This window comes from Tamandua tetradactyla, chromosome 1, assembly GCF_023851605.1.
Source record: "Tamandua tetradactyla isolate mTamTet1 chromosome 1, mTamTet1.pri, whole genome shotgun sequence".
Classification (NCBI taxonomy): domain Eukaryota; kingdom Metazoa; phylum Chordata; class Mammalia; order Pilosa; family Myrmecophagidae; genus Tamandua; species Tamandua tetradactyla.
In genome coordinates, this window is record NC_135327.1 from 150,256,635 (window position 1) to 150,267,062 (window position 10,428).

Below are 10,428 nucleotides of genomic sequence, written 5' to 3' on the forward strand. Positions count from 1 at the left end.
AGAGCTTAGACTCTGGAGCCAGAACACCTGAATTTGAAACCCATGGCCACCAGTTGTATGAACTTGAGCAAGTCATTTAATGCCTCCATTTTCTTTTTTGTAAAACAGAGATAATAATAATAATAATAATATCTACCTCATAAGGATGAAATGAGCTTAGAAAGGAGAATGGCTTATGATAAACATTAAATAAAATATTTCTTAAATAACTAATGTTATAATTTAAGATGTTTAAAGTATTTCTTATGATTCACTGTTTACAAACTTCTATTTGTAAAGCCACATGTCCTAATTTTTAATATAGATATCATAAATATCCTATATAGATTGCATCACTTATAAGAGTTAGCCCACAGGTAATATCGGAGCTCAAAGCACTTGGATAATAGCAAGTTCAAGCAGAATTCTAGACATTAGCAAGAGTCAGAGTCTCTAGTGAGACAATGATGAGCAGGGTGTTAGGTGAGGCCCCGGAAGTTTGACCTATTAAATACTATACCTAGGGTCCTGGTGATTACTGTTGGCCCCCTAAACAGCATCTGGGCTGCTATGGCAAACATCTAAATTGGAATGACAGAATTTTAAATAAGTTTACAACTCAACCTTTCCCCATATCCTCTCATCTATGATAATCTTGTCTCTTCCCATACTTTAATATTCCAAGGCTAGGAAAATAAATAAGGAGGGAAAGAAAAAAGGGCAATTTTAAAAATTTCACCATATGTCCAGGGTAAGAAACAGGTACAGAAGACCTGAGAAAATCTGAGCAGTAAACATGAGCTGATTGAAAGGTTCAATTTAAACTGACAAACCATAAAAGAGCCTTAACATATAACCAATGTACAATAAAACCCTAGGCAATAGACTCCACCCCTATATGGGACATGACCTTTAGGGCAGCATGAGGCATGTCTCCCAGGGATGAGTCTGGTCTTGGCAGACAATGCCCTCCAGACCAAGGGAAGTTGGGGGGTGGGGAAGATGTAATCAAATAAGTCATCAGTTGCCAAGAAAGATCAAAAGGAGTCCAGAGGCTATTCTGGAGGCTCTCTTATGTAAGCTTCAGCTGGATAGTGCTGATTGCCATGATTTGCTAACCCTGAACCAACATCACTCCTGCTGATTCTTGAGAACACCTAGGGCTCGAACTGAGACTCGATAGGGATTTAAAGCACTGTTTGCTTTCCTGGAACCTATAATTCTCAGAGGGTTCCTGGGTCAGATGGGTCCTGAAGCCCAAAGGGACCAGCCTCTCCAAGACTATCAATTAATTATATTACCCTTTCCTTTAGTGTTGATGCCCCTTCTCAACCTGTAAAAGTCAGAATGGGCATTGCCCAAAGATCCCTATAGACTGGGAAAAAGATCAAACGATAGGAGGAGTTATACAGAGAGAATAGGATTTGGCAGATGAATATGACTGCTGAATCACTATATTGATATTCCTTCTAGCTTTTAGTGTTTGGGAGCAGCTGGAAGGAAAAATCTTAGATAGCAGAATAGAAGCCCATGACAAACTCCAGCATCTGTTCTATAGCTACTTGTTGAAATGTGCTTTTAAAATTATTGCTTTTTTCTGTCTTTTCTTTGTATTTATGTTATATTTTACAGTAAAAGAAACATTTTTTTAAAAACCCTAGGCAACATAGAAAAACTGACCTTCAGTTTTTCAGCATGTCAAAATAATCAGATGCCGAGGCATTAGGAAAAAAAATTACAAACCATGCTAAGAAGCAGTGAAGAGAGCTCTGTGAAGAGAACAAAGTAAACTTCAGGGAGACACATACTTTGGAACAACTAATCAAAACATTTAGTCAAATCCCTTAAATCAATTCGAGGAGTGGAAGGAAAATATGGATACAAATAAACAAAAATTGGTATACAGAAAGGACATTAAGAAGACAATGTATTAGCAAAAAGAATTAGAAAGTTTAAAAAGAAATGCAACAAAGTATGGGGGTGATAAGCACAATAATGGAGATTTAAAATATACTAGATATTTAACAGCAGATTTGAGCAGCCAGAAAAAAGAATCAGTGAACTTGAAGGCAGGACAACTGAAATCATACAGTGAGAAGAAATACACATACATAGGATCCATTAATAAAACTAAGGTGTTGATTTCTCATGAGAAACTACAGAGGCAAGAAGGCAGTGTGGGTTGATATATTTAGGGTAATGAGATAGAAAAATTGCCAGGCAACCCAAAATTCATTATCCAGCAAAACTTTCCTTCAAAAATGAGGGAGCATTTAAGACATTCACAGATAAATAAAAGCTGGGAGTATTTCTCACCAAATGACTACCCTAAAAGAAATACTAAAGGGAGTTCTTTAGAGATAATGAAAAACACTGGAAAAAATGATTTGGAGCAGTGAGAAAGTGACGATCTTCAGTAAAGGTGTCTAAATGGGTGCACACAACTCAATAGTACTGTATCCTCAATAAATAACTCTACTCTTTAATTCCTGTGATATTTGGAACACAGTTGAAAAAGAAATAATCATATTTCCTGTTGAGGGTCACGTAAAATATAAAGAAGTATTGTGGAATAAAAACAACAAAAGGAAGGGAAACAGATGGACACAAGAGCAGAGAATGGGTATGTCATTGAAGTTAGGTTGGAATTTTTATAAACTAGTATTATATAACAAAGTTAGGCTGTATAATACAAACCCAACAAAGAAAGCATTTAAAAAATATATAGAAATAGGGGCAGGCCACGGTGGCTCAGCAGGCAGAGTTCTCGCCTGCCATGCAGGAGATCCAGGTTCAATTCCTGGTGCCTACCCATGCAGGGGGAAAAAAAAAAAAAAAAAAAAAAATATATATATATATATATATATATATATAAATGGAAATGAAAAAAAGACCTATCAGATATATCACAAAAGATAAAGTACACACAAAAGGACAGCAGTAAAGGGAAAGGCAAAAAAAAAAGAGATATAAAACATAAAAAAAAAAAAAAGGATAAAATGGCTGAAGCTAGTCCTGCCTTTATAGTAATAACATTGAATGTCAATGGAATAACTACACAATCAAAAGACACAGATGGACAGAATGGATAGAAAAGCATAAAACAACTATATGTTGTCTATAAGAGACTCATCTTAGACCCAAAGACCCAAATAGATAGAAATTAAAAGGATGGAAAAAGATAATCCATACAAACAGTAACCAGAAGAAGCCTGGGGTAGCTAGACTAATACCGGACAAAACAGACTGTAAGTCAAAAGCTGTTACAAGAGACAGAGAAGGATGCTGGATATTAATAAAAGGATCAATCCATGAAGAAATTACAATTATAAATATTTATGCACCTAACCAAAGTGACCCAAAATACATGCAGCAAACACTGGCAAACTGAAGGATGAAACAGACACCTCAATAATAATACTTGGAGAGTTCAATGCACCACTGTTTTCAGTGGACAGAAAACTAGACAGAAGATCAATAAAGAAACAGAAAACTTGAATAATATGATAAATGAACTAGACCTAACAGAAAGATACAGACCACTGCAGGCCCAAAAAGCAGGATACACATTCTTTTAGAGTGCATATGGATCATTCTCCAGGACAGATGACATGCTAGGTCACAAAACAAGTCTCAAAAAATTTTAAAAGACTGAAGTTATACAATGCATCTTCTCTGACAACAATGGAATGAAGCTAGAAATCAATAACAGGTGGAGAAATGAAGAATCCACAAATATATGGATGTTAAATAACATACTCTTAACAACAACCAAAGGATCAAGGAAGAAGTAACAAGGGAAATCAGTAAAGTGAAAACATAACATCAAAACTTAGGAGACACAGTTAATGCAATGCTCAGAGGAACATATGCCATCTGAAATATTTACATTAAAAACAAGAGCTCAAGGTTTGGTTCCTGGAACCTGCCCATGCAAAAAAAAAAAAGAGCTCAGATATAAGATATAAGACTGCATACCTTGAGGAATTATGAAAATAACAGCAAACTAATCCCAAAGTAAGCAGAAGGAAAGGAGTAACAAAGATTATAGCAGAAATAGATGAACTTGAAAAAATAAAAGAAGTAATAGAATTAACAGAACCAAAAATTGGTTCTTCAGTCAGATTAATAAAATATAAAACCTTTATCTAGACTGACAAAGAAAAAGAGAGGATACAAATCACTGAAATCACAAATGAAAGGGGGGGCATCATTACTGACCCAACAGAAATAAAAAAGATCATAAGAGGATACTACAAACAATGATATACCAACAAATTAGACAACCTAGATAAAATGGACAAGTTCCTAGAAACACGCAAACAACATACACTGACTCTATAAGAAATGAAAAGTATCAGCAAATCAATTACAAACAGATTGAATCAATCATCAAAAGCATCCCAACACAGAAAAGCTCAGGACCAAAGAGCTTCAAAGTGAATTATATCACAGTTTCCAAGAAGAAATATCACCAGTATTGTTCAAATTCTTCCAAAAATTTGACAAGGAGAGAACACTACCTAACTCATTCCATGAAGCCACTATCACCCTAATACCAAAGCCAGATAAAGACACTGTAAGAAAAGTGCAGACCAATATATGTAAAAATCATCAGGAAAATATTGCAAATCAAATCCAAGCCACATTAAAATAATTATACACCATAATCAAGTGGGATTTATTCTAGGAATGCAAAGGTGGTTCAATACTAGAAAATCAATTAATGTAATTCCCCACATTAACAGAATGGAAAAAAGAGCACAAGTTTATCTCAACTGATACAAATAAAAAGGCATTTGACAAATAACAGAACCCTTCTTGACAAAAGCACTTAGGAAAATGGGAATTGAAGGAAACTTCCTTGATATGATAAAGGACATGGATGAAAAACCCACAGCTAGCATCATACTCAAAGGGGAAAGACTGAAAGATTTCCCTCCAACATCTGGAACAAAACAAGAATGCCTACTGCCACCACTGTTATTCAACATACTACTGAAAATTCTAACAAAAGCAATAAGGTAAGAAAAAGAAATAAAAGGGATCCAGATTAGAAAGAAAGAAGTAAAACTTTCACTATTTGCAGATTACATGATCCTATACAGAGAAACTCCACCAAAATCTACAACAAACCTACTAAAGCTAATAAATGGATCCAGAAAAGTGGTGGGGTAAAATATCAACATGCAAAAATATGCAGTGTTTCTATACACTAGTAATGAACAATCTGCAGAGGAAATTTTTAAAAAATCCATTTACAATTGCAACTAAAAGAATCATATATCTAGGAAAAAATTTAGCCAAGTACACAGAAAAGTACAAAATTTTGCTAAAAGAAATCAAAGAAGATCCAAATAAATGGGACATTCCATGTTCATAGGTTAAAATATAAAATATTGTCAACATGTCAATTTTACCAAAATAACTTACAGATTCAACACAATCTCAAAATTCCAACAGCCATCTTTGCAGAAATGGAAAAGCCATTCATAAAATTCATTTGGAAGGGTAAGGAGTCCTGAACAGACAAAACCATCTTAAAACAGAACACAGTTGGAGGACTCACATTTATTCCCAAGTTTAAAACTTACTACAAAAATGCAATGGTTCAAAGAGTGTGGCACTGGCACAATGACAGATAAAAAGGCCAATGGAATAGAATTCAGAGATCAAAAACAGAACGTTATATCTATATTGGCAACTGATTTTTGATAAGGCTGCCAAGTCCACTCAGTGGGGAAATATGGTCTCTTCAGCAAACGGTGCTGGGAGAACTGGATATCCATATGCAAAAGAATAACATTGAACCACTACCTCACACAATATACAACACTTAAATCAAAGATGCAAATATAAGAACCAAGGCTATAATATTCCTAGAAGAAAATTTGCAGAAGCATCTTCAGGACCTTGCATTAAACAACAGTTCTTTAGACCTTACACCAAAAGCAAGAGCAAGAAAAGAAGAAGAAAAAAAAAAAGATAGATGTGACCTTATCAAAATTTAAAACTTTTCTGCATCAAAGGACTTCATCAAGAAAATAAAAAGACAATCTACAGAATGGGAGAAAATATTTGGAAATCACTTATCTGACAAGGGTTTAGTTTCCAGAAGCTAGAAAGAAATCCTACAACTCAACAACAACAACAAAAACAATTAGAAAGTGGTAAAACAAAAAACAAACAAACAAAAAATGTTGACAGTATTTCTCCAAATAAAACATGAATGTCCAAAAAGCACATGATCACGTGGAAATTAGCTATTAAAGAAATGCAAATCAAAACTGCAATGAGATACCAGTTCACATCCATTAGAATGGCAACTATTAAGAAAACAAAACATAACAAGTGTTGGGGAAGATGTGGATGGAGAAATAGGAACACGCATTCATTGCTGGTGGGAATGTACAATGGTGCAGCTGCTGTACAAAAATCTGGAAGTTCCTCAGAAAGTTAAGAATTGAATTATCATATGACCTGGCCATCCTACTTCTAAATATATACTCAAAAGAACTGAAAGCAGGGACTCAAAGAGATATTTCACATCAATGTTCATAGTGGCAATTCACAATTGCCAAAAGATGGAAGCAGCCTAATATCCTCCAAAAGATAAATGGATAAGTGAAATGTGGCATAAACATACAGTGAGATAATATACAGTCATGAAAAGAACAAAGTTCTGCTACATGCAGCAACATAGATCAACTTTGAAGACATCATGTTGGGTGAAATAAGCCAGAGAAAATATCATAAAATATTGTATTTTATGATTTTGTATGATTTCACTGTATGAAATAATTAGAATAAACAAATTCGTAGAGTCAGAAATGGGAATACAGGTTACCAAGGGCTGGGGAGGCATAGGGAATGGGAAGTTAAAAGCTTAATCAGTATTAAATTTCTTTTGGAGTTGATGGAGAAGATGAGGTAATGGATGATGCTGATGGTAACACAACATTGCAAATGTAATGAATACCACTGAATTATATATCTGCATATGGTTTAAGGGGGAAATTTGGGGTTGTGTATATGTTACTAAATTAAGAAAAAAGAGAATGGGGCAAAAGTCGATACTGCTGATTCTACCTGCCACATAAACAGTCATACCACCCCACCCCATCCCAGACTCCTGCCTTTCTGTAAGATTTGCTGATCTCCCTACCTGCAACAAGTGGCAAGGGCATTCATTCTATTTTACCCTCCCTTAATTTTCAAAATATGAAGTAAAAAAAGCAACACTGCATAATATCCTTTCTTAAAGTCTCTCATGAATTAAATACTTCCCATAATTTGATTTTTTAAAAAGTGGCATGACATTGACAAAAAGTATCAATATGGTACAGCAATGAGGTATTATCATTAATTCAACCAAGAGGCGTGGGATTCTATGGTTACTTAATGTTCTACCATCTTACCCCTCCTCCTCCAAACATTAACATCTTAACAGTTTTTATTTACACAGTACCAAAAATGCCTGTAGGAAAATACATAAACATTAAACAAGATGCAAATTTGGCATCTGCCAGTTCAGTCTTATAGAACTTTATCTTCTCCATCTCAGTTAAATTCAAGATATTTTCTCTAGTTATGAACTCACTGTCTTCCAAATACCAAGAGTTAAAAATTAGATATAAAAAAGTGAACATATAGAACAGTAAAAAATTGTGATTCAATTCGATAAATGTCTGTATCATTGTGTGGCTTTGATATAATAGTTTTTGTATACAAATAGAAATAATTACATCACTGGCCTTCTTCCTGCCATTTCTGAAAAGGTATAATGAAGAAATCTTATATGTATATAATGTACCAGGCAGGAAAGTACCGTAGAAGACAATGCCTTTAATTACTAAATGGGAGACAAAATCAGATGGGTCATTTATCATTTTATAGTCATCTTATTCCTAACTATACAAAATTGGTTGCTGAACAACAACAAATACTTAAATAGATAATTTTGATGCAAAAAAACCCATGACTGATGTACAACAATTTAACAAATGACCACATTTAATACTCATATCATCAACAAAATAGGATAGGTATGTGTGTTTAAATGCAATAATGAAGGACAATCTCTTTAGAAGTTATTTATGTAGACAGTGGGCAACTGACTACTCAAAAAACTGATTATAATTTATGCTTGTTTATAATTTATATCATGCTTTGACTTAAGACAGCTTACAAAAATATGAATAATAAAGGGAGAAAAACAATTTAAAAGTGAGAAAGATAAGGTAGAGAGAAAATAAGGATAGGAAAATCATAAGGAAACAATAGTGAGATTAATATATAAATTGCAGACAGTGAAATTCTGCTAGAAAAAATTTCTACGAATAGCTCACAAATTTCATTCTGTGTTCTCAGATACAAAAATTATAATATCTATAGGTTAAATAAAATTGGTATCTCTGCGGAAAAACAAATATTTGGCTTACTAACAGCTAAACAACTACTTGGACTATACAGAACCAAACAACAAGAGCCATTCTTTTTTTTTTTTTCCATGGGCAGGCACCAGAAATCGAACCCGGGTCCTCTGGCATGGCAGGCAAACATTCTTGCCTGCTGAGCCACTGTGGTCTGCCCAAGAGCCATTCTTGATTTTTATTTTCCCTCACCTGCCATGAGCAAATACAGTAGGCTTTACCTCCAAAATATATTCTCAAAATATGTTCACTCTTCTCTATTTCCAATGCTGTCACCCTCATTCAATATACTACCCCTTTCATCTGGATTATTCAAAGTGCCTCCTAACTGGTCTCTCTGCAATTTGTTTCCCACATAGCAGTCAGCAGGATAATTTAAAAACAGAAATACAATTTTATTACTCCTCTATACAATTAGATGTGACTTCCTGTTGTTCTTTCACTGAAATCCAAGCCTTTTCCTATGATCCGGCTTTCACTGCCCCTTCATTTTATTCCTGTGACACTCCCCCTTGCCTACCATGTGCCAGCACACAGGCCCACTTTCTGTTCTTCCATATATGCCAAGCTCGCTTCTGCCTTTGCCCTTGTTCTCGCTCTTATTTTAGTACAGGACACTAAGCCTTTAGGCCTTTTTAGCATGACTAACAACTTTTTGCTGGGGTGCAGTTCAAATATCACTTCCTCAAAAAAACCTTCACTAAAAACTGAAAAAAATGGAAAAAAATGTGCATACACACGCAGTCATATAATTGTTTTTTTTCATAACTTATTCCTAAGTGAAATTTTCTTCTTTCTCACTATTGTTTACTGTCTGTCTCCCTACCCCAAATGAAATGTAAGTTTTATGTTAGCAGAGAACATGCCAGTTGCCATAATTTGGAATCAGAGTTCAATAAAATGGAATTTCTAGACAATGTAATCAGAGGTAATCTTCTCCACAAAAAATAATGAGTTTTTTTTTTCCCCTAAAATATAGACTGACATTGACATGACAATATATAATTCAGTAAAAGCAATTGTAAAGGAGAAGTGAAAGGTAGTAGAGGTATTTCCAGTAAATGGTTCTCTGTGGTCTAACCTAATCAAGAGCTTAGAGTATCTAGAGGGCTGGTTGGACTGCATTGCATATCTTCCATAAACTTGTTTCTCTCCATCACACGTTTGAAAGAAGCAGCTGGAAGTTTGAGAGACTGCTTGCATATCAGGCATGAAAAGCAGTACCATCTCTAGTAAAGCAGAGATGCATACATGAACAATGAGTCCACCCGAGTAGAAATTTGGAAATAAACCTAACTTCACTCCCATATATGAACAAAGGGGCCAAAACTAATAATTCTCAGATGGCAATTCTGGGAAGATTTTTCCAGCCATGCAGACATTGGGATTTCATTTTTTGAGGCCAGCTCTCCATGACAAACACAAAGCAACCAAAAAAGAAATATAAGAGCAGAAAGTTAAAAATACATTGCTGTGCTAAAAAAGATCAACATCCCAGTACAAGTCAAACCCCGTCTTTCATCCACAAAAACATCACCACCAAAAATAAGAACAAGCTGAACAGCTCCTGAGGGCACCGTTCACCTTAAATACATTGTAAATGCCGCCCCCCCCTCTCCCCCACCGGAGTGGCCCATGGAGTTGACCAACACTTCTGTATGAAACAAAAATACAAAGCAGTCAATGAGCCTCAGGTTTCGGGATTTTAGACTCCACATGCAAAAGCATTTAAAGGCAGCTGGGAGTTATAGACTGCAGAACTCAGAGACTGGTGGAGGCAGTCACCTTGTTATAGACTGCAAAATCCAGGAAACTGGATGGAAGTAAATACAATTTGCTAGATAGAAGGCAAAGACGGTAAGGTTGTGTGGTAGGTAGAATAACGGCCCACCAAGGATGTCCCTGTTCTAATTCCCCAGAACTGTGACTAAATGATGTTACACAGCAGAAGGGATTTAAGGTTGCAGAACTTGTTAATCAAATGACCTTAAAATGGGGAGAGTATCCTGGATTACCC

The 10,428-nt window shown here is 35.2% G+C and overlaps 1 protein-coding gene across 16 annotated transcripts in view; it reads right to left on the reverse strand.

The window, feature by feature from the left end:
* Window positions 1–10,428, reverse strand: part of IMMP2L (inner mitochondrial membrane peptidase subunit 2) — a 980,891-nt gene that overhangs the window by 424,957 nt on the left and 545,506 nt on the right. The window lies entirely within an intron of this gene.